We start from the raw sequence: 24745 nt of genomic DNA, 5'->3' as shown, positions 1-24745 counted from the left end.
AGAGCTTTGTAAAACAGGAGAGATTTCTGTGCATTTGAGGGGTATAAATACAGTGCTCAAAATGGGGTGGACTTCATCCCACTTCTTTTCAAGTAGACCTAAAATCCTCCTCCAATTCAATTGGAATAGTTGAGTTTCACCAAATTTGAAACAAATGGCTGCCTCTATTTCTTTTCCTCTCACTTCTGCTACTGAATGAATAAAAATCCATTGAGTTTCTTGTAATCTCCCCATGTTCACCATGCTCTCATTATATATTTTTAAAAGAGAAACATGCCCTGAAGGCTGAATTTTCATTCATGCTTTATGGATTTTGTAGTCTATTACTGCATAAGCAGCTGTTCGCTGCATTTTTATGCCGTGTTTCTTTTGGGAAGTTCACAGCTGCTTTTAAGGGGTTTTCTTAACTAGCTTCTGGTCAGTTAAGACCTATTACAGTTGTACAAGAGAACAGATCAAAGACCCTCAGATTTCTAGGTTGTTAAAGAAAAAACCACTTTTACTAGTTGTCATTTATGATTTAGAGATTGCCCTGCAACCTCACAACCTGTCTTACCCTTACTTGTTACTTCAGCTTCAAAGCTAAATGAAGTTTTGACTTCTAGTTCAGGAACACTGGATTTTGCTACTCCCAGAATCTCTGACTCATAATCTATTGCTGTTGAGTGCAGACAGATGAGTGTATCTGTTAATAGTTTGTCACAAACTAGCAGTCCTTGGACTATCTGCACCAAGCAGCCCCAGAAGTAAAGAGATGTCCATTCTGCAGTCAGGAAGCTCACAGGTTAGGTTTATTGAATTTATTACTTTCCACAACAAAAAGTCCTGAAGCAATTTACTAGGAGAATAAAATACAACAATAAAAATGTGCAAACTTATTTAAAACATAGATTAGAAACACACAGTCTTTGGTGATGCCCAAATGTGGGTCTCCATGGGGAGAGAATTCCGTAGATGGGGAGCTGCTACAGAGAAAGGCTCTGAACCTCCTTCGAAGGTGGCATGCAGAGAAAGGCCTTGTCATGGTCCGGTTCACGGGCGATCGAAGTCCCGGCAGGGGACGTCAGGACCGGGGGCAAGATGGCGGGATGAGAGCAGGAACGGGGGTGCAGAAGCCAGGAGTCAGGAAGCCAAGAGTCCAAGGGTCAGAGAGCTGGGAGTCACGAAGTCAGGGGTCCGAGGATCAAGAAGTCACGAAGTCAAGGGTCTGAGGATCAAGAAGCAGGGGGTCTAGAAGCCAAGGTTCAAGGATCAGGAAGCAAGAAGCCAAATGCAGCAAGGCAGGAGGCGTGTTGCTGTGGCAAAGAGCTGAAGGGAAATGCTGACCTTACATCCCTTCCCGGCTCTTGCCACCAGGTGCTGTGAGTTACCAATCGGCCTCACTTGTGCGGCCGCACCTTGCCTCTTCAGAACAAACTTAGGAAGGCCCCAGTCCTGCAAAGTCCTATTGGTCACAGGGCCTGGCTCCTGCACGCACACCTGACAGACCTCAAATGACTATTTTCAGGGTCCTGGCCAGTTCATATGGGGAAAGGTTGTCCTTTAGGTATAATGGTGCCAATCCATATTATCAAGGCTGAACCACCCATGAAGCTATGTGAAACAGTCACCTCTGGCTGCGGAAGTACCCAAGGCACACAGGGCCCCCACACTCCACCACCTTTGTCACTGACAGAGAAGCAGTACAGGCATTGGCGCTGATTTCCGGTGAGATCTGCTGGAGGTGCGTGGCACGATGGTGGAGGCAGTAGAGTGGGACAGCACTTTCTGTTTTGCCTCAAGCATATAATGCTTTAATGGTTGACCAGCATTTTTAATTGTTATATATTACACCTTCTTGTTCTATTTAACAATCTAGCTTCTCTATTCTGCACTAGTTGTAGTTTCAGAACCATCTTCCCTCATGTGCAATATGATACTATAATCTAACATGGTCATTTTTTTATTTTTACTGCTATTGTTATTATTATTTTATTATCACACTTATTTGAGGTCCTGTAAAAACTCTCAATGTTATTTAAAGAAGCAATTGTCTTATCTAGGGACTATTCTGATTTTCAAAGCTTTAATATTGTGGACTGAAACATCAAATTACATGTCTTATTTACTGTGTAAATACTCTTTTCTGCCAAACATTATTTTTCTGGGCCATTAAGTTGTCCTTTTGCTTTCAGAATGGGCAGCATTGTGGGTCTAATGATGGGCAACTTTGGATTTGCTATTCTCCCTTCCAGAGGATTGTCCTTTCTCTGCAAAGTAGGACGTAGGACCATCCTAGCTATTAGATAAATTAATGAAGGGAAGGGCTATCAACAGCTACTAGCCATGATGGATATGCTGTACCTCCACAGTTGGAGGCAGCAATGCTACCCAATACCAGTTGCTGGAAACCACGGGAGGAGAGAGTGCTCATGTTCTGCTCCCTGGTTTCCACAGGCATCTGGTTGGCCACTGTGAGAACAGGATGATGGACTAGGTAGGCCATTGATCTGATCCAGCAAGATATTCTTGTCTTATGTGCCTTCATCTATGTTTGATTTGAAGATTTGTAAACAAAAACAAATATTACAGAGTGCCTTAAGGGCACTCCATCTTCAAAAAGAATCAGAGTCCAGTTAAGGAAGTTCTTGTAAGTTTTCGTTTCTTTGGGAAGCGGAAAGCACATAGCAATATGCAGAATAGTCTTGCCTCTCCAAACAACAGCAGCAGCAGCAACAGCAGCAACAACAACAACAACCCATTTTCACCCTGGTTTTGCGCAAATTCACTTTTTTGTCTCAGCCAGAGATGAAGAAAAGAGTGTTGAAGAACATTTCTGAAGTAGGAAGCGAGGCAAATATATTAGTGCTAGAAAGACACAACTGTTTAAGCGCAGGAACAAGCAGCAAACCAAATTTATGCCTGAGGCATGAAGAACGAGAGAAGAAAAGGTGGCACTCAGTAGCTTCCCCAGGCTCCTCATAAATTTCAAAGTGGTGTCTTTCCTTTTTTAGTAGCCTGTAAAATGCAACTGTGGGACCATTAGATGTTGTGCTGGTGAAGGTGATAGGAAATGAGAGAAGAAATTTCCTGGCCCCGGACGTTTAATGATTTGTCAGTCAATTAACTGGAGGTCAGATGTAGCTGCAGGCTGTTAGTGCTACACTCCAGCAGACCATGTTATCAAATGCTTCTGGTTTGTGTCTTCGAAGAGGCAGATGTTTTGAGCCTCTGTGTGTGTGTTTGTGTGTGAATGTGAATTACTGGTATGCCACATTTTGAATTATGAACACACCCATTTCATTTGTAGAGAATGATGCCATGGCACATTGCTCTTTTTAAAAGGAAAAAGAGGAGGCATAATTGATGTATCTTTTCCTAACTGCTTTGGATGATTGCAAAGTCTCCCTGGGGGTATACCAGTATATACCAGCAATCGCTGGTTATGTTTAGTGCTGAAGTACTAAACCTACTCCAGATAGAGAAAGAGAGAGAGATAAGGAGCTGGTTTAGTACTTCAGCACTAAACGTAACCAGCGATTGCTGAGCTAGTGAGCCATGGTAACTGCTTATTTGGCTAATCATAATATTCTTTCCACCATGTCCTGCTAAGCTTTTTGCATGGGTTTCTGCATTTTCTGCCTGTTTACTCTCCTGCTGCTGTCATACACAGAGAGAATCCATCTTTCTTGCAGCACATGGAAGCAAAGGGTTGCCAAAGAGACTATACCAAGCATCAAAATCAGAGGTGCCTCTGACATTTCTTGCTGCTTTGGGGTCCTTAGACTTGGGAATTTTGCCATTGAGTTGATTTTTAGCATAATTAAATCTGCAAAGCTGAGGTTTATGAAGGAAGTTTAATTCAAGTCTACAAAACTTCTGCCCACTAAGCTGAAAGTAGACTGCTAGGTACTTCCCACCTAGTTTTAAAATTGCAGGCAAAACAAAAATGAGGGAGGCGTTATCAAGCACCAGGCAGGCGATAGTGTGTTTGTTTGTGTGTGTGTTTGTTTGTTTGTTTATATCCCACCCTTTTCTTCCAAGGAACTCAAGGTGGAGCACATGGTCCCACCCACAACTTAATCCCCACAGCAGCCCTGTGAGGTAGGTTGGGCTGACAGACAGTGTCTATCTAGCCCAAGTGTTCTTTACGGCAGAGTGTGGATTTGAACCCTGGTCTCCTAGATCCTAGGCCAAGACTCTTGACTACTAAATCACTGCTGGCTTGGTAGCCTGCTTTTACCTTGGCATGCAACAGGTTGTGTGACAGGCCTGCACTCCATCTTTGCTGCCTAATTTAAGGAGAAATCGGATGAAATAAAAGGGAAATAGAGATGTAGATAACTGCTTTTGGGGGGAGTGGGCAGCTTTTGCTAAAATTTGCTAGAATTAAGCTGTTCAAAAGTTACTGGTATAGATGTGACTCCACACATACACCAAAAACAAAAGACATCCAGCTCTATTTTGGGTGGTTTTGTTTTCTTTTTTATTGAAGAAAAATAGCAGGGCTAAGGAGATGGAAACAGCATGTTAGCTTGACATTGATGATGATTTAAGAATGAAGAAGTGGTGACAGCAAAATAGGGATGTATGAATATGCCTCAATCCTTTCTGGCATTAATTCACACTTTCTTACAGTATTTTCAGTTCCAGTGCAGTTGGTTTATTTTGCAAAAGCATTTTTTCCTTTTAATCATCACTGATGCAGATACACACCCACACCTACACAAAATAGACTTGCATAGGTCATCCATCAACAGATCCATTTACCTTCGTTGTGTGTTCCCTTTCAAAGTTTATGAATTTCAAGAGGGGTAGCCCCCTTTGTCTTTAAGGTGCCACAGTATGTTGCGTTTTGCTGCAAAAGACTAAATCAATTAAGTGCGTAATGACCCATCACAAAACCATATATTCTGTCTACTCAAAATTAAGTGTCATTCCATTCTGTTGGGCTTACTTCCACGTAAATGGGATTAGGGCTGCTGTCTCCTTATATTGATGAGAGGAGAGTTGAGTATAAACTTGCTGTCCCATCTCATTTCCCTCACTAAGTCATCAGCGAAGGACAGTTTAGGACCCTGTTGATATTTTGCTCTTCATGTTCCTGATGATATGAGTATAATGTATTCCATAAATGCCTATTTTATAAAGAACATGCTAATGTTTGTGCATCCCCCGAAACACAACACTCAAAAGAGATGTCACAGCACACAAAAACGGGTCACAAAAGAGATCGCTTCTTTCCATGTGAAAAGGACAGGTAGGTATTCAGGGATGCACTCCATTGAGTTTTATTCTCTTTCCTGTAGCTGTATTGGAGGAGGAGAGTGGAGTTGGGAGCAGGCTCATACGTGTAATGCTAAACTGTGGTTAGCTCTAATGTCCAAAGACAGCACAAGGACAGCACAAACTCATCTGCTTATAGACAGCAAACTACACAAGTTTGTAATAGCAGCAGCTTGGTGGGGGGGAAAGCACCACGAGGAATCTTTAAACTGACTGTAGAAAAGCCTTTAGCCTCTGCAATCCACTTCCTGGCCTCCAATCTGTTTCTGATCTGTGGATTTCCTTTAGCAAAAATCCCTGTTGACACTTCCTATCATGTCATGTTTATCCATCTTTAACCAATCTGTTCTTAACTACAATCTCTCTTAATTTGCCTAGTAATGAAATAAGGATTACTAACTTGTATTGTCGAAGGTCATCCCCCGGAGGTTCCCCTCACCTTCAACATGATGTTATTTCATTGTATTGCAGTGGTTTACCACAATAAGACCCTTTTCTTTATTGAGATGTCTTTGTGGTGTTAATAAATAAATCCTATTGAGATATTGGAAGTTGTGTTTTTAAAATTCTCATCAATTCATCATACTTGTTTAATGTAAGTGCCACAATCTTCTTAAATCCAAGCCTATCTGAAAACCTATCTGAAGGCAAAACCTTTTGCTGTTTTGGCTAGCTGTTTTAACGTTTAGACTGTTAATAGTTTTGTAATGTGGTTTTGAGAAAACAAATAAATCGGGCAATTGATCAGGTTACAAATCAAAATATCCCTACTAAGATATACAGGTGAACAACAATCACTATAGTACTAATTGCATTATGGCTTCCATTAAGCTGAATGTAATTAATGCCACTTTGGAAATTGCTGCAGTGAGGACAGTCTGCAGTTTAATTCTTTGTGGAGTGTGAATACAATGTTCAGTCTGGAAATTTAAGAAGTGTTAAATTTTCTATTATGCCTCTGAACTTCAGAATCCAAAGCAAAGGACTGTACTGTTTTTATTGTAAATAGAATAAGAATAGCATTCAGACATCATACTAAACCATAGTAAGAAGAAGTCTCAGTGAGCCTCAGCTAATGCAGTACCCCCCACATTTCTCCTCCAGCATAGCTGTGAGATGAGAAATATTTGCTTCTGATTTTTACTAGCCACAGTTTAGCATGCTTTTCAAACCCTAATGGTAGTTAATGTTAACAATGACTTGTTTAAGCAAGCTGCTTCATAATTCAAAGTTTTAAGTTAGTTTGTTTAAAAAAAACATAGTTGAGAGTAACCACAGTTTGTTAGGTTTGGATGACACAACAACCCATGAGGCAAGGTGAGGTGACTCCCTCAGACAGCAGGATCCACAGGGGCAGCAGATCCCAATGTAGATCTCCCCCCTCCACCTTGTTCCTGATGTAGATCTTCCCTCACCCCTTCTTCCCTGGTGCCATTTTGAGGTCTGCCTCAGGTGCCAGAATGGCGAGCTCTGGCCCTGACAACAAGCTTCATCTACTCTAAACTGGAAGGAAGAGCTCCAAACTCATCTTGAAGCTGGAGGTGGGTGGGTAGAAGCATGTAAACCTTACTGTTACATACTCACATTGCTTGTTTGAACTGGGCCCATTCATTAATGTCAACAAACTTTATTAATGCGTCTCCCAGATTTGTGCAAAACCTAACATTAGATTGTGGCATGCCCTCAGTGCAAATTTGTATTTTATTATTTATTTGTGATATTTTCTGTGTTTAAAGATGAAAGCCTTCTCAAGGCAGTGTATTGAAACAAAAAATGTAAAGCAGTAACATATATATTACAATTAGCCACAACAGTATTTTTTTAAAAAAAGCATTCCAAATTAAAAAAAAATATGAGCAGCAGTTGAAACCATAAAATACAAAGTAAAGTTAGAAAGGGCTTTGCTGTTCTATTTGTTTTTCAATACACTTACAGCACAATGAATGTACGTTTACTGCATAATGAATCACTAGACATTATGTTGTAAAAATGGTGATGTGCCCATTTAACAACAATATTGTCCTAAAATTTTTAAGAAAACAAAAAAGTTTGTACTTTTCCACCAACCAAGTGTCTAAAAAATGCAATATGCAATACAGAGTGAACCACATTTCTGCCTCCCACCCCCATGTTTCTGACACTTCATTGATCAAAATTTTCAGATTTTAAAGACCAAAGCTTGAAAACAGGAGCTAGAATAACTTGTGCCTTGTTCTAGGGGTTCCTAGTCCAATACCAGCAGGTTCTCTCTCTCCCACACACTGCCACTTGGTATGATTCAAGGAATGACAAGTGGCAAGGTGTGCCAGTAAGAAGAACCCTGGACGTGGTGGCCATTGGTTGTAGGAAAGAATGAGCCAGTGGAAAAAGAGCCCAGCATGAGACTCTTGATCTCAAGGTCATGAGCTTGAGCCCTGACATTGGGCAAAGGATTCCTGTATAGATGGCCCTAATGGTAGGTTTGAACCCTATGATTATTTATACAGTTTTGCTTTGATATCATTCACTTCTTTAATGGGTTTCTTCAGTTCTCATCCTAATTTAAGAATATTCTTAAGTGCCCATTATTTCTTGATCTGACACTTGTCCTGTACTTGTCTTGTTCTTTGAAAGCTCTTTTGTTAATGGTAGAAAAGACAGTACTCCTGCAATATTCTCTTTCGTGCAAGTTATATCTTTCAATAAAATATGTTCAATAAAAATATCTTCCAATAAAATACTCTTCAACTGAAACCTGCCTGCTTAGATTGCTTTTTAAATGAATTCTGGGTAAACAGAAGAGAACAGAATGTTTGGCTGAGTCCCCTTGTTCTTAAAGAGTTAAACTCGTGTGTGTGTGTGTGTGTGTGTGTGTGTGTGTGTGTGTGTGTGTGTAGCTTCAGGCAGACTATTAGCCTTTAAGTATCTTGCCTTTGAGGATTAGCCTGGACTGTAATAGTCCATTATTGATGACTTCAATCACACTGCACTAATTCTCTAAGCAGTTGTAACATACAGTGTGCTAGACCAATGATTCCCAGTTAGCTAAGTACTGCAGACCCCCTCTTTTTCAAAAGCCAAGCCATGGATCCCCTACTTTTGAAACTTTTGACATCTTTATGGTAGTTTTTGTTACATGAATGCTGCCACAGATACCATGGGTGGGTTATGTGAACAACCTGGTGTCTGCAGACCACGAGCTGAGAACCACTGTGCTGGACTCATTTTCAGACTTTGGTTTTAAATGTATTTCCATCTGTGCTAGGTATGTTCATGTGTGTGTGGTGGGAAGATGTGATGTCTCATCTGCTCTGCTGTGATCTTAGGCAAATGTTTGCAACACAACTAGTACTGAAGCTGATAGTACTGTGGACCCCGGGCAGATCCCAAGCAGGTTTGCAGATGCTTCCTATGTCTTATTTAGGATCAGGTAGCTGGTGCAGATCTCAGGTGTTCTCTCAATCTGTTATGAGGTGTGCAAGCTTCACAGTTTATGATTGTGGTGAAGCTGTGGGTGGGGTTGGGGGAATTAGCCCCAACCATTGCTGCCCACCAAGCCTCTGACCTCAATGCTTGGCTAGATCTGAGCACCCAGTACAGGAGGCTTTTGGAAAGCAAAGTTTTACATGAGTATGCAAACACTAGAAACTGCCCCATTGGGAGAATACTTAGGAAGGTGGTCTTTTCGCTTTGACATGCTTCCATGGAGACACTTGTGCTGTGTGCTTTTCAGCTTGTTCTAATTTGATGCAATGTGTGAACCTTGAGGGTGCATAGAAATCTATCGCCTAATGCTTTGTTTTCTCATCGATACTAATTCAATACTCATATATTGCTCACTTATTTGCAGTATTATGCCCATGTACCTGCAGGAGTTTCTTGTTTTGCTTATTGACCACGTTGCAGAATATTGATCACCTCCACTTTTCCTCCAGTCGTTTCACCACCTTACTCTCTTGTCTGAACCTCCTTGGGCTGTTGGCCATAAGCTAACATTTTATTGGAAAATTAAGATTTGTGTATTCCCCTGTGAAGCTATAAAAGTTTTTCCGTCTATGTTGGAAATTTGGGAGCAAGAATGAAAATTACTTCTTCCACTGTGAAATGTCTGCAGTGGCTTAATAGTTGCTTTTTCTCTGATAATTGTTTCTTAGCCCCTTCCTTCCTTCCTTCCTTCCTTCCTTCCTTCCTTCCTTCCTTCCACACAGCATAGCTTTCTGCATTCATTTGAAATACTACATTCGAGCAAAGACTGCAGATTCCTAGTCTGTCTTTCATATCAGCATTTCCCATTCCAATACAGGCTTTGCATATACTGTACAGTGGTACCTCGGGTTACATATGCTTCAGGTTACATACGCTTCAGGTTACAGACTCCGCTAACCCAGAAATAGTACCTTGGGTTAAGAACTTTGCTTCAGGATAAGAACAGAAATCGTGCTCCGGCGGCACGGCGGCAGCAGGAGGCCCCACTAGCTAAAGTGGTGCTTCAGGTTAAGAACAGTTTCAGGTTAAGAACAGACCTCCAGAACGAATTAAGTTCTTAACCCGAGGTACCACTGTAGTTATATTTATTTAAATATATATTAACCGCACTTCTATGGAAAAATAGCAAGGTGGTGTACAGCATGAAAATGCAATACTAAAATAATTACATCATTAAAAGCATTGATATCTTATCAGTAAAACTGGTTGGTAAAAATATCCAAGTGCCAAAGGCCTATATGAAGAGTAAAGTATGAAAAATAAGGTTAAAAGAAATCAGGGATTACTTCTGCCAGACTTCTACTGGCAAGGAGTTGCACAGGGCAGGGTCTGCCACACTTCCCTGGTGAATGAATCGCAGGGGCATGGGAGACCACCAAAAGTGTCCCATCATAAGATCTCGGTGTTCAAGGTGGAGCATAAGGAATCTGTCGATCCTTAAAGGACTTTGGTCCCAAGTTGTTGAGTTCTCAGTGCCTGATTTTTGTAGCCTAACCTAGGGTGAAAGTTTTATATCTCATTACTGTAGTCATAAATGGGAACAGTAGGATTTGGTGGCAACTGGGGGATTTTGGAACTGGAAGGCTGTAACAAGGAAGCATATTTGCTGTACTATGTGCATCCTATATTATTAGCGTTGTCAGCAACGTGACAATAGCATGCAACACTTAAGGCAAGGCTGGAGGAGCTGTGGCCCTCCAGTTGCTATTGGTCTCCAGTTTTAGCCAGCATGACCAGTGGTCATGGATTATGGGAGTTGTGGGTCAACAATATCTAGAGGGCCACAGGTTTCCCCATACTAGGCTAACGCATACCTCTTCATTTTTCTTATGTCTTTGGATGTTTTTGCACACACCATCCTGTCTGCTCAGTGCATAACAGCCATCCCCACCCCACTTCAAGGATCATGTTTACCAAATCACTAGCTGTATTACGATTACTAGAGCTTCAGAAGGAAAAAAGTGCCTTTGAATGCAAGCAGAGCACATTTTCTTTATTACCAAATAGCCAAGCCCTCCACCCAACAGCAACAGTATTCATATATTGCTGTTCTGAATGAGTAGAATAATCCCCTTTACCATTATTTCAGTAACCTAAGTATACATTGAAAATGGTGGTTGAGTGGTTGATACCTACAGCTATTACAAAAATGGAGCAAGCTATGATTGTGTTTTAAGAACAGCCCAAAAATAAAATAAAAATGCAAGGATATAGTAAAGTGATTTTATCAGGATGAAAGTTCACGCTATGATCTGCCAGCTTTTGAATTAGAAAGCTTTCCCTTCAGACTGGTTGCAATTAGAAATGGAGAAAATAGATATTTCTGGAAGAGGGCACAGAATTTAGCCCAGTCTGCAATCTGTTCGAGTGTTAAAGATGACAGGAGAAAAAGTTTCCCCTCGACTAATTAAGAACAGTGTCCTATTTATTTATAACATTTCTATTCAGCTTTTTGCCAGAGTTGCTCTTTAAAATTGTACAGTAAAAACATCCTAATAAAATTAAAACAGTGCAATATGACTTGAATTAAAAGTCTTGCATTATTGTTGCATTGAGGGTAGATAAGCAAATCTCAAGCATGATTCTGTGCATGCCTACTCAAAAGTAAGACAAATAATTTCAGTTAGCAGTGCTTACTCCAAGTTAGTATTTTGCAACGATCCAATTTTGGAAATACATCAATGTTTTATTTTATTATTATTTTTTGACAAAGTAATAATAATAAATAAAAATGTGCACGCCATACACAAGACCATTCCATTATAACTATCCAACCTCCCAGAATTTCAGCACCTCTTGCGATGGTTTGACCCCTTTCTGTTTTAACAGTACAAATTCTACAAACATATTCCATACCTCCTCAAAATCATTTCCCCTGCTTATTCCCCATCTTACCTTAATGGCACATGTTAATCTATCATTAATAGCTTATATTCCACACCTCTTTATACCATTCTTCCATTTTATATTCTGTTTGCCCCTTCTACTTCCTAGCTATCATAATTTGTGCAGCTGTCAATAAATTTGTGAGCAAGTCCTTCATAGCCTGTGAACCTTCCACTGCATCGTAAATTAATAATAACGCTACCTCTGGATTTAGCATCAGTGCTTTTAGCTAAATCAAGCAAAGGGTTTAATTTGAGCCAGACCTTAGAACCAGAACCTGGTTTGAAAGATGCCATGGCTGAATCACAGGTGTGTAACTTCTGAGCATTAGCAGGGTGGGGATTAAATATGTTCTAGTACCTTCCCATTTGGATTAAAGTGATGTTAGGGTTTACCAAGGTCCACTGCCCTTCCTCATTTTTAACTTTTAAAGAAAAATATGCCCCTTTTTGTTTGGGGGTATTGCCAGTTTTTTTGACAGTCCCACCCCACTATAAAATGGACATTTGGCAGCGACTATGACAACAGCCCCCCCTCCAAGTTTGGGGAACTCTGCTCTAGTGTGTTATCTTTGGGGCTGCCTTTGAAGACTGTTCTAAAGCTTCAGTTATTGAGGATATTGGAATGACTGTACCCTTTGCTGCTGAAGTCTGAGAGAGAGATCACAACACAAAAACATGGATCGGTGTGGTGATGCATGAACAAAGACTCTTTAATTGCATTTTTTTATCTTTTCAGAGTCGTCACAGCCTACAGTGGAGGAGCCTCCCCTGGTAACAATCTGAATTTCGGGGAGGTAGCCTCTGCAAGCAGAGGGGAAGGGCAAAAGGAGGCCATTAATTCTTCCTCCCAGAACCTTGGCCAGACTATGCCAATTGCTGTGGCACTCCTTGATTCCACATTATTATTTTTTCCAGGGCTCAACAAGGCCAGTTGATTTGCTCTCTGGACCTGCCATTTACTATTGTTTGTTGGCTTTCTGCTCCTTTTTCAAACAAAATTTCATAGCCACTTGCATACAGGGGAAAGAGTGTCAACCGTAATCAGGTGGCATTGACCGCTTCCTCGTTAGCCAGTAGGGGACTCGTGCTCCTGGATTTGTTGCTGGGTCCTGGTAGGATATACCTTTTAATTGGCAGTTAATTAATTTGGACACGTTTTTCTTTTTCAGAGTGTTTGAAACTCACAGACTTTGAGGAGCTCCTGCTGTGGAACTGTTCAAGCTTGGCACAGCCACAAATCAGGTACTTTACTTTTTTAGGATTAGATCAAAGCTAATTCTTGAGCAGTCATTACAAAATTTCCTAAAGAGTGGGGAGGCTATATTCTAATTTTTAAAGGAATGCTGTGGGTTATTTTGGGATCTTTGCATAGCCAGAAGTAGCCATGTGGTCTGTCTTTTCATTATGTGCCAGCTTGAAGCCCACCATCTAATCCACTAGTCTTCAATAGGTGGGTCGGGACCCTAACCTCTAACCCCTAGTGGGTCACGACCTGATCCAAGGTGGGTCACAACAGGAGCACTATATGGTATAGGAGCATATATTTGGAAAAAGATAAAAATGTGTCCCCAATTGCATGTTTGGGTTATTATTAATATTATATTTATTAAATTTGTATGCCACCCTTCATCCAAAGATCACAGGGTGGTTCACAACATAAAAATACAAAATGAGAACATAAAAATGAAGCAAAAACAAACCAATAACCCTCCTTTCACAAACACATTTCAAAGGCCACATGATGTTTATTTAGCCAAAGGCCTGGTTATAGAGAAATGTTTTCACCTGGCTAAAGAATTAAAAGGGGTAAAAGTGGGGATCTTGGCTCTGAAAAGGTTGAAGACACTTGGACTAATCCAGCCCAGAAAGAAAGCGCAAGACCATTCTAATGATGGGCCTTTGGGTCACAGCCAAGCTGCAGAATAAGATGGGAAGGTTTTAAAAAAAAAGAGTTTTCTAATGGTGAGTGGAAGAGGCGGGGGAGGAAGAAGGGCCAGTGTGGAAAGGGGTTGAGGACATGGAAGGGGAAGCATCTCTGCAGGATATTGCAGGGGAAGATATTAATGTTTTCATCACCTGGAATGCAATTGTGCTCTTACGTAACTGGTATTTGCAAAAACAGTATCAAATTGAATGCGGGGGTGGCAGGGTGATGCTGAAATGCATATCCCAAGGGTCCTCTTGGTTTTGAAAAGTTCTTGATTTCCCTTTTACTGCTGTATGAAATAAGGCCACCTTGCAGGCTGTTAGTGGCAGGAATTGCTCAGTTTTACAGTTCCTTGCTTTTTAGTGCTTAAATTGTCTTAATTTTATGCCTCAAGTTTATGCCTCAGCTCTCTGCACTTAATAGGTTGTGTTAGTTTTTATTCTTCTTTTTATTTTTTTCCCCCAACCAAGAATCCGTTGACATATTTATGAAACAGTATATCCATTTGCTGGTCTACATTGTTTGCTGGATGTTCCAAGGGTGTGGGAGCCCAGGGCTGGAATCTTAAGCTATTATGCATTGCAGCATATTAAATGGGAGAAAGGAGGGAGGACCCTGACTCCCACCAAGCTGCCCATCCCAATTCCAGGACTGAAAAAAGGCTTTCTCTCTGCTAGGAAGAATCTAGCTTATGACACCTTTGAGACCAAAGCAGACATTTTGGTTCACTGTAGACCCTGGCCTAGGAATAGAGGTGCCATTCCTCAGCACTGAACTGGCATGTGTCTGGCTCCCAAATCTTGGGGAATTACTATTTATAAAGAGGTATAACATGTACGAAGTTTTGCTTCAAAAAAGCAGGTGCTATCCTATTTGTGAATGACAAATCCTTTTCACCTTAACTTTGGGCTCCGTCTCCCCTCCGCACCTTGTAGCACACGGCTTCTTTGTTAGATCCTTCTCTTATCACTCTAAAGATCTTCTGCCAGCCCTGTCCCTGCAGTATAGATTCGGCACTTGGCAGGGATCCAGTCATTGGTTTATGTCTGCCATGTATCCTTCCTGTCACTTGAAAAAGAAGCTTTCCTGAATGGTTGTGTGTGCTTGCACTGCTGCATTGCAACCTTGTATAAATTGTGCTCCCAGACTTGCTGCTAACACAGCAAATCCTTTTGTTGCCCAGGTTGTACGTGTGCCCTTAGAGAGCATCCGCTGCCGTCTAAGTGATTTCCTTTTACATACCTTCCCAGGGCATCACGTGGATGAATTAGCTAATGTTTGTAAAGCACGCCAAACAGAAGAAAGGTCTCTGCAAGTGCTTGGCATCCTTATTACATAACATACAATTAAATCCGGCTGCACTGTACAAAGCCCACTTCATGTGAAGTGCTGTGTATTTCAAATTAATAGATTTCAGAAGAATTGTATTACATTCAATATGTTGTAAAGCAATCTGTGCCAGAGACTAGGAGATCTCCTGTGTTTTCCCTTGTTATGTTGAATTGCTGTGAATTGCTGTATCTGCAATTTAAATTCTTATATTACAAAAAACCAGAATTGCTAAGTGCTGTACTGCCTCATGTCAAACACCCAGCTAGTACACCAATTCTTTAAACCTCTTTTGTTGACCACAAGCATTATGCTTTCCATTTTAAAGTTCAGAATAGAGTAGTTGCTTTGGAAGACAATAATCAGGCATCCAAACAACATGATCAGTCCAACGAAGTTGCTGCTGAAGAATCATTGCCTTGACACTGGTGATCGTTGCTTCTTGCAGTACACTGAAGTCTCTTCTGTAATTGATTTGGTTTCTGTAGAAAAAAGCATGCATCACCCAAACAATTCTGAGAAAGTAAGCCCCCGGCCACTCAATTTGTGTGGCTTTTGTAACTGATAGTGGTTAATTCTCATCCACATTGAGGCTGCTGGTTTATTTTCTGCTCTCCTTCTACAGTAGAACCTCTACTTACGACCGCCTCTACTTGGGCCTGATCCAAGTTGCGACTGCGGCAAACCCGGAACTAAATACCGGGTTTGCTGCGATTTGTGCACGCGCAGAAGTGGCTGCCACCATCTGCACATGTGCAGAAGCGTGCTGCCACTGAATGCACCTGTGCACAATAGCACTTCTACCAGCAACCCAGATTGACATATGGACAGACCTCCAAAACTGATTATGTCCGTAAGTAGAGCTTCCACTGTATTTTTTTGCTCTCTGGCTATGAGCAGGACCTCCCCCCCCCCTTACAGACTGGGAACTTCCTCTTGGCAGCTGGAGCTTCTAAATGTCTATAGAGTAAGGAACATTACCAGCCTCTTTAGAAACTACGGGTTCCAGGAGATATTTGGGTATATATTGAATATTTTATGCCCACAACATTGTGCCTGTGTAGTGGAGGGGGCATGCAAAGTCAAATATCTAAACCCGAAAGCCTGCATCAGAGCTGAGATTGCTGCTTGTACATACACACAGAGCCTCCTCTGGTCAGTATTTTGCCTTTACAGCCTAAGTTTCATTTGCCTTTGTAGCCAGAAGGAAAAGGAATTGCTCAGTGAGGATTTCACTGCTTATTGATTACTGCCATCAAGTGAGATTGCAGATGCCACTGTCCTGTCATTTGCTAGATATGAGTACAGAATGTGCGCTGGGCTGCCTGTTAACAGCAAGGAGGGTTGGAAAAAGAAGGATTTGGGGTGGGCGGGCGCACATGGTTGTTCATCCTCTTTCTAATGCCACATCTCTGTATATCTTCACAAACTGAATTGTGAGATGAAGGGCATTATCACTATCACAAAAAAAGAGAAAAGCATGGCTGAGAAGCAGGAGGTCGGGTGGGCAGAATGTTTCTCCTTCCTTTTTCTCATCTGAAACCGGTTGCAGGTCCCCACTTGACATGTCTTACAACTGTTTAATAATTCAGGCTCTCCGTTTGTTTGTTTGTTTGTTTGTTTTGTTTGACCTAGGCAGCAGTGGCGGCTTGGCAAGGGGCCCACTCCCTTTTCACTTTCCTGGTGCTGCCCATCAAACTGATGAACCTTTTGTTGTGTCCAATAGAGAAAGCGAACTGTTCTGGACAGCCTAGAGAGCATTTATGTATTTGTTGGTTTCATTGAAATTATTTATATCTTGCTCTCCTTCCCAAAGGAGATCAGAGCAGCATATGCAGGAAAACAGTATAAATAAACAAGACTCTCAGCAGCTGTAATGTCCAGGAAGGCAGGGAATAAACTAGGCTTTATTTCACCTGGGTCAAAGACCCAGTTTGGCATCCCCTTATGCGCATTTGTGTACACACACACAGGCTGGGAGCCTCAGTGGTGCCCCTCTGAAGGTTTTACCTGGGGCAAAATACCCAACTAGCCCCCCCCCCCAGCTATGGCTCTGTGTGAAGGATCTAAAGCCTGATTACTAAGAAAAGGTTCACCGTATTTTTTGCTCTATAAGACTCACTTTTTCCTTCCTAAAAAATAAGGGGAAATGTGTGTGTATCTTATGGAGCGAATGCAGGCTGCGCAGAAGCCAGAACAGCAAGAGGGATTGCTGCTTTCACTGCACAGTGATCCCTCTTGCTGTTCTGGCTTCTGGGATTCAGAATATTTTTTTTCTTGTTTTCCTTCTCCAAAAACTAGGTGCGTCTTATGGTCTGGTGCGTCTTATAGAGCGATAAGTGCTCTCTCCACCCCCAACATTAACAGTGAAAGAGCCATAAAGACATCCTGGGAGAGGGAGTTCCAGAAGTGGGCACCCTATAATCGTCCTCTCCCCACCCCCATTTATCTTGGTAACTATTGGGCTTCTCCTTTTATAACATGCATAGCACCTGTTTGAAATAATATAGAAGTTTGTATATATGGGCCCATACCCAAAGGATTTTACCATCTATCCTTTAAGGCTAATTCAAGTATAATAATCTATTTTCTTCCCTCTTCCTTTTTTCTAAGTACAGAAACAAAACAAACAGTAGTAATCTTTTAAAAAAATATTGTCCAAGCTGATTTAAAATCCAGTATATCTTCATAAAAACCAGGGATTACAGCTCTAATTATGATCAAGGATGGGCTGAAAATTCCCATAGCACCTGTTTAATCAAGAGCAAAAGGCTTATTGTATACAGCAGGATTTTCATGTTGCATGCATGGTGACAAAACGCAAGGTATGTACAAACCCTAATATGAAACTTAATGTTGATGTGCTCAGTTTTATTTTGAGGTTGTATGTATTGCTCCTTGCTTTTCCATTTTGGTTTATAATAACTTAAGGTGATATTGACACAATCTTGTTCATTTGGTTTGCTGTATAAGAATACTGCTTGTGTATGTGCTTGCACTTGCCACTGTGTGTGTGTGTGAGAGAGAGAGAGATGCGAACCTGCAGTCGTACAGTACCTTGGTTTTTTAACAGCTTGTTTCTGCAATGTTTTGGCTCCCGAATGCCGCAAACCTGGAAGTGACTGTTCCAGTTTGCAAACTATTTTTGGAAGCCGACTGTCTGACTGGGCTTCCGCAGCTTCTGATTGGCTGCAGGAGCTTCCTGCAGCCGATCAGAAGAAGAGTTTGGATTTGATATCCCGCCTTTCACTCCCTTTAAGGAGTCTCAAAGCGGCTAACATTCTCCTTTCCCTTCCTCCCCCACAACAAACACTCTGTGAGGTGAGTGGGGCTGAGAGACTTCAAAGAAGTGTGACTGGCCCAAGGTCACCCAGCAGCTGCATGTGGAGGAGCGGAGACGCGAACCCGGTTCCCCAGATTAGGAGACTACCGCTCTTAACCACTACACCACACTGGCCGCACTTTGGTTTCTGAACGTTTTGGAAGTCAAACGGACTTCCGGAACAGATTCCGTTCGACTTCCAAGGTACTGTACAACTGTATAGGCATATATCCAATGCCTACAACACTTCCTTTTGAGGATGGAATAACTACAAAAATGGGATATGTTCATGTATTGTGGCAGAGAACCCATATGGGAGTCTATAACCCACTCACTCCACATACTATTATTTCTAGAGCCAGCCTAAGCTGAACTGGGAAGTTGCTGATGGCTGTAGGCAGGCTGCAGTCCCGGGGCTTATGGTCTTGTCTCACTGCTTTCCCCTGGGAAACCGCTCTTTAGCACTCAATTGGAGAAAAAACAGTCAGGTTTTCCTTTCCCCCGAGAAAGCTGCTTATACCCTTGCCAAAAACACAGAAAACCCCTCAGACCTGTGCTTTCTAGGCATGGGACGAGGACGTGTGGACAAGCCCCCAGTCTCAATGTGTCCTATCGCCATTAGCAATATTGACTTGTAGTAACAAAGTGCTATGGTATGCTTTGTATGCAGTAAATTGATTTCAAGCATGTAATCCGAATATATAGTTGCCTTTTCTGGAAGCGGTCATGCAAAGGGCATAAAAAAAATTCCAGCTGTGCAATTTCATGCCTGTTTCCTGAGACGGGAGTTCAGTGTGGGACTTCCTAATACATGTGTTTCAGATTGCAGCCTGAGTAGCAACAGCTCCAGAGATTTATTTTTGTTGCCCTGAGAAAGTTTATTTCTAGTTTGCCACTTTATTATTAGAAGCATCTGCTTCTGTATTAAAGGCTTGGTTTTTATTGCTGCCTAAAAGAGTGATTGTCAGTCTTGCCATTTGATTTGTTTCCCTTAAATGTGAACAACTCGACAAATACAGTCATACCTCGGGATAAATACGCTTCAGGTTGAGTGCTTTCAGGTTGCACTCCGCGGCGACCCAGAAGTAACGGAGCGCGTTACTTCCGGGTTTCGCCGCTCGCACATGTGCAGACAATCAAAATGACGTCACACGCTTGCGCGGAAGCGGCAAAATGTGACCTGCGCACATGCAGACGCACTGTCGCATCTTACATTCTGTTCGGGATGCGAACGGGGCTCCAGAACAGATCCCGTTTGCATCCCGAGGTACCACTGTAGTCAGATCACTATTAGAAGAAGAAGAAAATAATAATCTTGGACTTGTTCATCGGCCTATCAGCTTCGTCTGGGATAGATCCTTCTGGAGAAAGATCTCAAGATCTGCATAATGCAGGTGACCCGTGCACACATACATGGGAGCAATCCTAATTGAATACGACACATGTGTGGAGCCTTGGGGATGCCACAACTATGATGTCGAATGGAAGGCAAGAGGCTTTGGCATCACACAGGGTGCCACTGAAATTTGACATACTAAGGTCTGCCACTGATCTCAAAGTTGAGCTCTCTGTCCCCTATATCCAGGTCTGCAAACATACCTATTATACACATTTCAGAATGTTAAATGTTATCAGAGCTTCTTATAACAATGATTTAAAAAACAAAACAAAAACCGCATCAGATGATTTGAAGCCTGTTAGGCTAACACATGTTAGATCCTATGATTTACACCATGGGTAGGCAACCTAAAGCCTGGGGGCCGGATCCAGCCCAATCGCCTTCTAAATCCGGCCCGCGGACGGTCCGGAAATCAGCGTGTTTTTACATGAGTAGAATGTGTCCTTTTATGTAAAATGCACCTCTGGGTTATTTGTGGGGCATAAGAATTTGTTCTTCTTTTTCTTTCAAAATATAGTCTGGCCCCCCACAAGGTCTGAGGGACAGTGGACCGGCCCCCTGCTGAAAAAGTTTGCTGACCCCTGATTTACACACCTGCACACCAGATGTAGTCAATGTTTGTGAGAGTTCCAACTCCAAAAAGATGGCATCTTCCTTTGCCTCAAAAATGTTGTTTAAAGCAACCAAAGATTTGATTTCTCGTTGTATTGAAAAGATCAGTCCTTGTATATTGATCTTTTGTGCGATCCATATTTCATGCTGCTTTTGCACATATCTGGCTGATAGGATTGCTGCTGGCTATCGTGGTTTCTGTAATACTTGCCTAGTATATTCAACACACCATCAGAGGAACTCTGTGGAAGCTCTTTTGTGCATCCGGAGTAAATTGTGTGGGAGAGATCATAGCACTAACCAAGCCAAGTGGGATACATGCAGAAGGGATCTCAGATGCATATCCTACTTCTCTTACCAGATTAATCATAGAAGACATGAGTACTGACATCTTCTGTTTGCTCTAGCCACTAGCCATCTCAACCTGCTCTTCCTTCTTTTGCTTATTGCAGTTTAACTAACTGATTGGCTTTTTGCCATTGTTGTAGAATCCATGGCACAAAGGAAATGTAAAACACTGTTGCTTTTTTTAGCCCAACTGGAAATATATATTCCGGTGACTTTTGCTATAAAACAAAATAAGTGAGCAGATTACATTGACCTGACCCATGAGGATACCCAGGGGGAAAGCTATATGCCAGGTTTCTGGTATGTTTTTTTCTTTGAAGTTTCATCTCAAGCAAGGGCTTGGGAGGATGGGGTTACTTGCTTGCTTGCTTGCTTGCTTGCTTGCTTGAATGCATGACTAAGTCTAGAAACAAAAAAAACCCAAAACTGCTGTCATACTGCCTACTGCATGGGGGACAGATATGTGTATGCGTAAGAAAAGTTTAGCAGTTTAGCAGAGGGAAAGCACAACAATAATAATATAAAGGAAGCTTTAAGCAAACAATGTCCCAAGTCTCCTTTCTTCAGAAATACGTTTTGCGAAGTTTGTGCATATCTGCATAAACAAGAAAAAAGAATGGTGTACACAAAAAGAGAACAAGTGCAAATATTTGGCTGTGCATAGACTTGTCTGTAAGAGGGTAGTGTCCAGGCAAGAAGATGGGCCAGACTATCTAGTGATGTGAATTGTTCATATTCACACCTAAGAATTTTAACCAAAACCAACCATGCTTTCTGAGTGAGAAATATGACACAATTTCAGCAATACCTATTCCCTTCTTGTCTTTTCAATACTTTTTCTTCCTTCCTCCTTTTCTCTAGCCTTCTTTCTTTCTGCACTATTGCATTATTTTTTTCAGGTAACATGATGTGCTCTCTTCCTCTGTCTTCCAAGCTGGAAGCTCCTTGTCTCATTCTATATTTGTGGAAAAAGAAATAAAAACAAAATTAAAAGTGGATTCTGTTCCTCTGTTGGGGGGGAGGGTGAGGAAGGGAGGAGGTTTTCTCTGCAAGTTTGCTTCTTATCCCCCTATTCTTTCCCAAGTTTTAGGGAACCTCTGATTCAGAATCATGTACTTTGGTTTTTGCAATGGAGAAGAGTGATTTCAGGAAATGTGGTACTGAAAAACTAGCTTGGTATATGGAATGTGTATATTGGCATATTGATACTGCACTAGGGGTGATGGTGAGAGAGGCAGAACCAACTTCAGGAATTGGGGCAGAATGAATAAAGCAGGAGATGAAGAATTTAGTTTTAGGACAGGGATGTCTAACCTGTGCCTCTCCCAGATGTTGATAAACTACAATTCCCATAATCCCTTACCATTGTCTGTGTTGGCTGGAGCTGATGGGAGTGTAATTCAGCAACATCTGCAGGACCACAGGTTTGCCACCCCTGTTTTAGGAACAACCAACTTTGACAAATAGGTTTTGTTTGTTTTTTAATAAAAATGTTTATCTGGAAGCTTGACTCTTTAGCCTAAAATCCCTGTGTTTCTGTGGCTACTTGGAATTGAGGGGGAAATGTACTCTACACCTCCACAGAGGCCCCTTACACCAGGGGTCCTCAAACTTTTTAAACAGGGGGCCAGTTCACAGTCCCTCAGACACTGTTGGGGGTCGGATGGGAAGTTTTGGAGAGTGGGCTAGCACGCTTGCGGGAGCTTGGCGCCTCAGAAGCCGGGAGCCTGCAGGAGCTGGCCGAGAACGGTGCACACTGCCCGGTGCACCTCTTCAAGGAGCACGAAGATAGAGAAAAGGACAAGCTGGTGCCTCACCTGCAGCTTCCGCCCCGTGTGGGTGTTTCCGCCCCTTCGTCGTCCTGCTCCCTGGAGGTGAAGGCCACCGCCTAGGCTACTTCGCCGCTGGCCTCATTGTCCTCCACCGTCATGTTGGCCACCAATGGGAGCATGGCGGGGAAGGCCCCATCGAGCCCTAGCCCAGGCTGGCTGTCCTCCTCCAGGAACGCCGCTGCTGTCCCCTCACGGGGACACAGAGCAGCAGCAGCTACAGGGGCACCAGGGCGGTAGCGGCGACAGGAGGAAGAGGCCGAGCGGTGGCAGCTCTGCCAATCAAACGCCATGCCTGGTTTACCTCAGCGTTGCACAGAGACATCTCTGCCAATCAAATGCCACCCCTGGTTTACCTCAGTGCGGCGTTTGATTGGCAGAGACGTCCCCGCACTGAGGTAAACCCAGGGGCGGCGTTTGATTGGCAGAGCCTCCATCGCTCAGCCTCTTCCTTCCATTGCCGGGAGCCTTGGCTTCCTGGCGGGTTCTTAAATGGCTGGGTAGGCCGGATTTAGAACCCTGACAGGCCTGATGTGGCCCGGGACCGTAGTTTGCCAACCCCTGCCTTACACATTTTGCAATTGAACACTAGCTCATTTTAAGCTCCAATCTCACTGAATCACCAGTGAAGTCAGTCATATTGTTGCTTATCTGCTAAGTGTTACTAATTTGGACCAAAAAAAAAGCTCTATACCAGATGACTATGACTATGGAAGTTCATTGTAGTGACTTTTTGGCTTAGATTCTGAAAGCTGGGAAACTTTGGAGAGGCTTTATGAAATGTATAAACAGATACATCACAGGCACAAAGCTGTCATATTCTAGGCGCCTGCAATCATGTCTGTCTACAAAACCATACATTGAATTGGCTGAGTATCTTGTGCCTTTCTCTCTTCCACCCCAGCCTTTCCAACACAACTGTATTGCTGTAATTGGGAGGTCTCAATTCCAAGGACCCTTCTAGTCTGCTACTATTTTGTAGGTGGGAGTCAGTCACAGACCGGCAAATTCAGATTGCACCATTAAGTGGATTTGGTGCTCTTGTGCAGTAAACCCACTTCCAAAAAACCTGACATTTTTTGTGGCCAGGAAGGCAGGGGGCAAATGTACTGGAAAATGGACGATAGCAATTGATTGACATGATGATGTGTTCCTTCCTCCATTCAAATCAGAATGAAGGCTCAATAATCAGCTGGTGTTGTATAACCTCCTCCCAAACTTTGTTCAAACAAATCAGGATGACTGCTCAATAAGTAGTTAGTCTGGAAGTGTCCCAAGTCTTAGTGTAAGACCATACACCCTATTTTCCTCTGTCCCTAATCTATATTGGAACTGAGTACACCAAATAACATTGCCTTTGGGCCTCTCTCTCAGGTAATGTTTGAATTCTGTAGAGCATTTCCTGAATGCCATTATGCATTTACAACTTTCCACAGATACATATGGTTAGATCAGTGTCAGAATAAATACATTTTGTGGTACAACATTCACAGCTCACTCAACAGAAGCATATTTTGTTATCCTTATTGTCAGCAAATCAGTTTATTTTATTATGGCTAAGTCTACCATAACTATACCCATACAGTGGTACCTTGGATTACGAACTTAATTCGTTCTGGAGGTCTGTTCTTAACCTGAAACCATTCTTAACCTGAGGCGTGCTTTCGCTAATGGGGCCTCCCACTGCCGCCGTGCTGCCGGTATACGATTCTCATTCTCATCGCGCTGGTCATGGGACTGAGACGGCTCTGGTTGCCCTAACAGATGATCTTCGTAGACAGCTGGATCGAGGTGGGTCGGGGCTGCTGATTCTTCTAGATCTGTCAGCAGCTTTCGACATGGGCGATCACGAACTTCTGGACCACCGCCTTGCCGATATGGGGATCCAGGGCACAGTCCTTCAATGGCTGCGCTCGTTTCTCTCTGGTCGGGGACAGAGGGTGACGCTTGGGGGGGAATTGTCATCGCGCCACTCCTTGGTGTGTGGAGTACCTCAGGGTGCGATACTCTCCCCGATGCTTTTCAACAACTTTATGCGCCCCCTCGCCCAGCTTGTCCGGAGTTTTGGGCTGGGTTGCCATCAGTATGCCGATGACACCCAACTCTATCTGTTGATGGATGGCCATCCTGACTCGGCCCCAGACACACTGACCAGATGTCTGGAAGCTGTGGCTGGATGGTTACGTGGGAGCCGGTTGAAGCTAAATCCTTCGAAGACAGAGGTCCTGTGGCTGGGACGGGACGATATGGGATTGGGGGGGCAACTCCCATCTCTTGTGGGGGCGCAATTAGTGCCAGCACCGTCCGTTAAGAGTTTGGGTGTAATCTTTGACACCTCCCTTTCCATGGAGGCGCAGATTG

The 24745-nt window shown here is 42.7% G+C and overlaps 1 protein-coding gene across 8 annotated transcripts in view; it reads left to right on the top strand.

Annotated features, from left to right (window-relative positions):
• TSPAN4 (tetraspanin 4) overlaps positions 1–24745 on the top strand; it is a 502529-nt gene that overhangs the window by 175173 nt on the left and 302611 nt on the right. For 4 of the 8 annotated variants that reach the window (XM_053394662.1, XM_053394644.1, XM_053394687.1 and 1 more), the window contains one exon: positions 12788–12860. The exons of the other annotated variants lie outside the window; for them this stretch is intronic. The gene's annotated coding sequence lies outside the window, so the exon portion shown is untranslated. The remainder of the gene's footprint in view (positions 1–12787; positions 12861–24745) is intronic. 8 annotated transcript variants of the gene reach the window in all.

Source organism: Podarcis raffonei, chromosome 1, assembly GCF_027172205.1.
Source record: "Podarcis raffonei isolate rPodRaf1 chromosome 1, rPodRaf1.pri, whole genome shotgun sequence".
In the NCBI taxonomy this organism is placed as follows: Eukaryota; Metazoa; Chordata; class Lepidosauria; order Squamata; family Lacertidae; genus Podarcis; species Podarcis raffonei.
The sequence above is the reverse complement of the archived record's forward strand: the minus strand, read 5'-3'. Positions and strand labels throughout refer to the sequence as shown.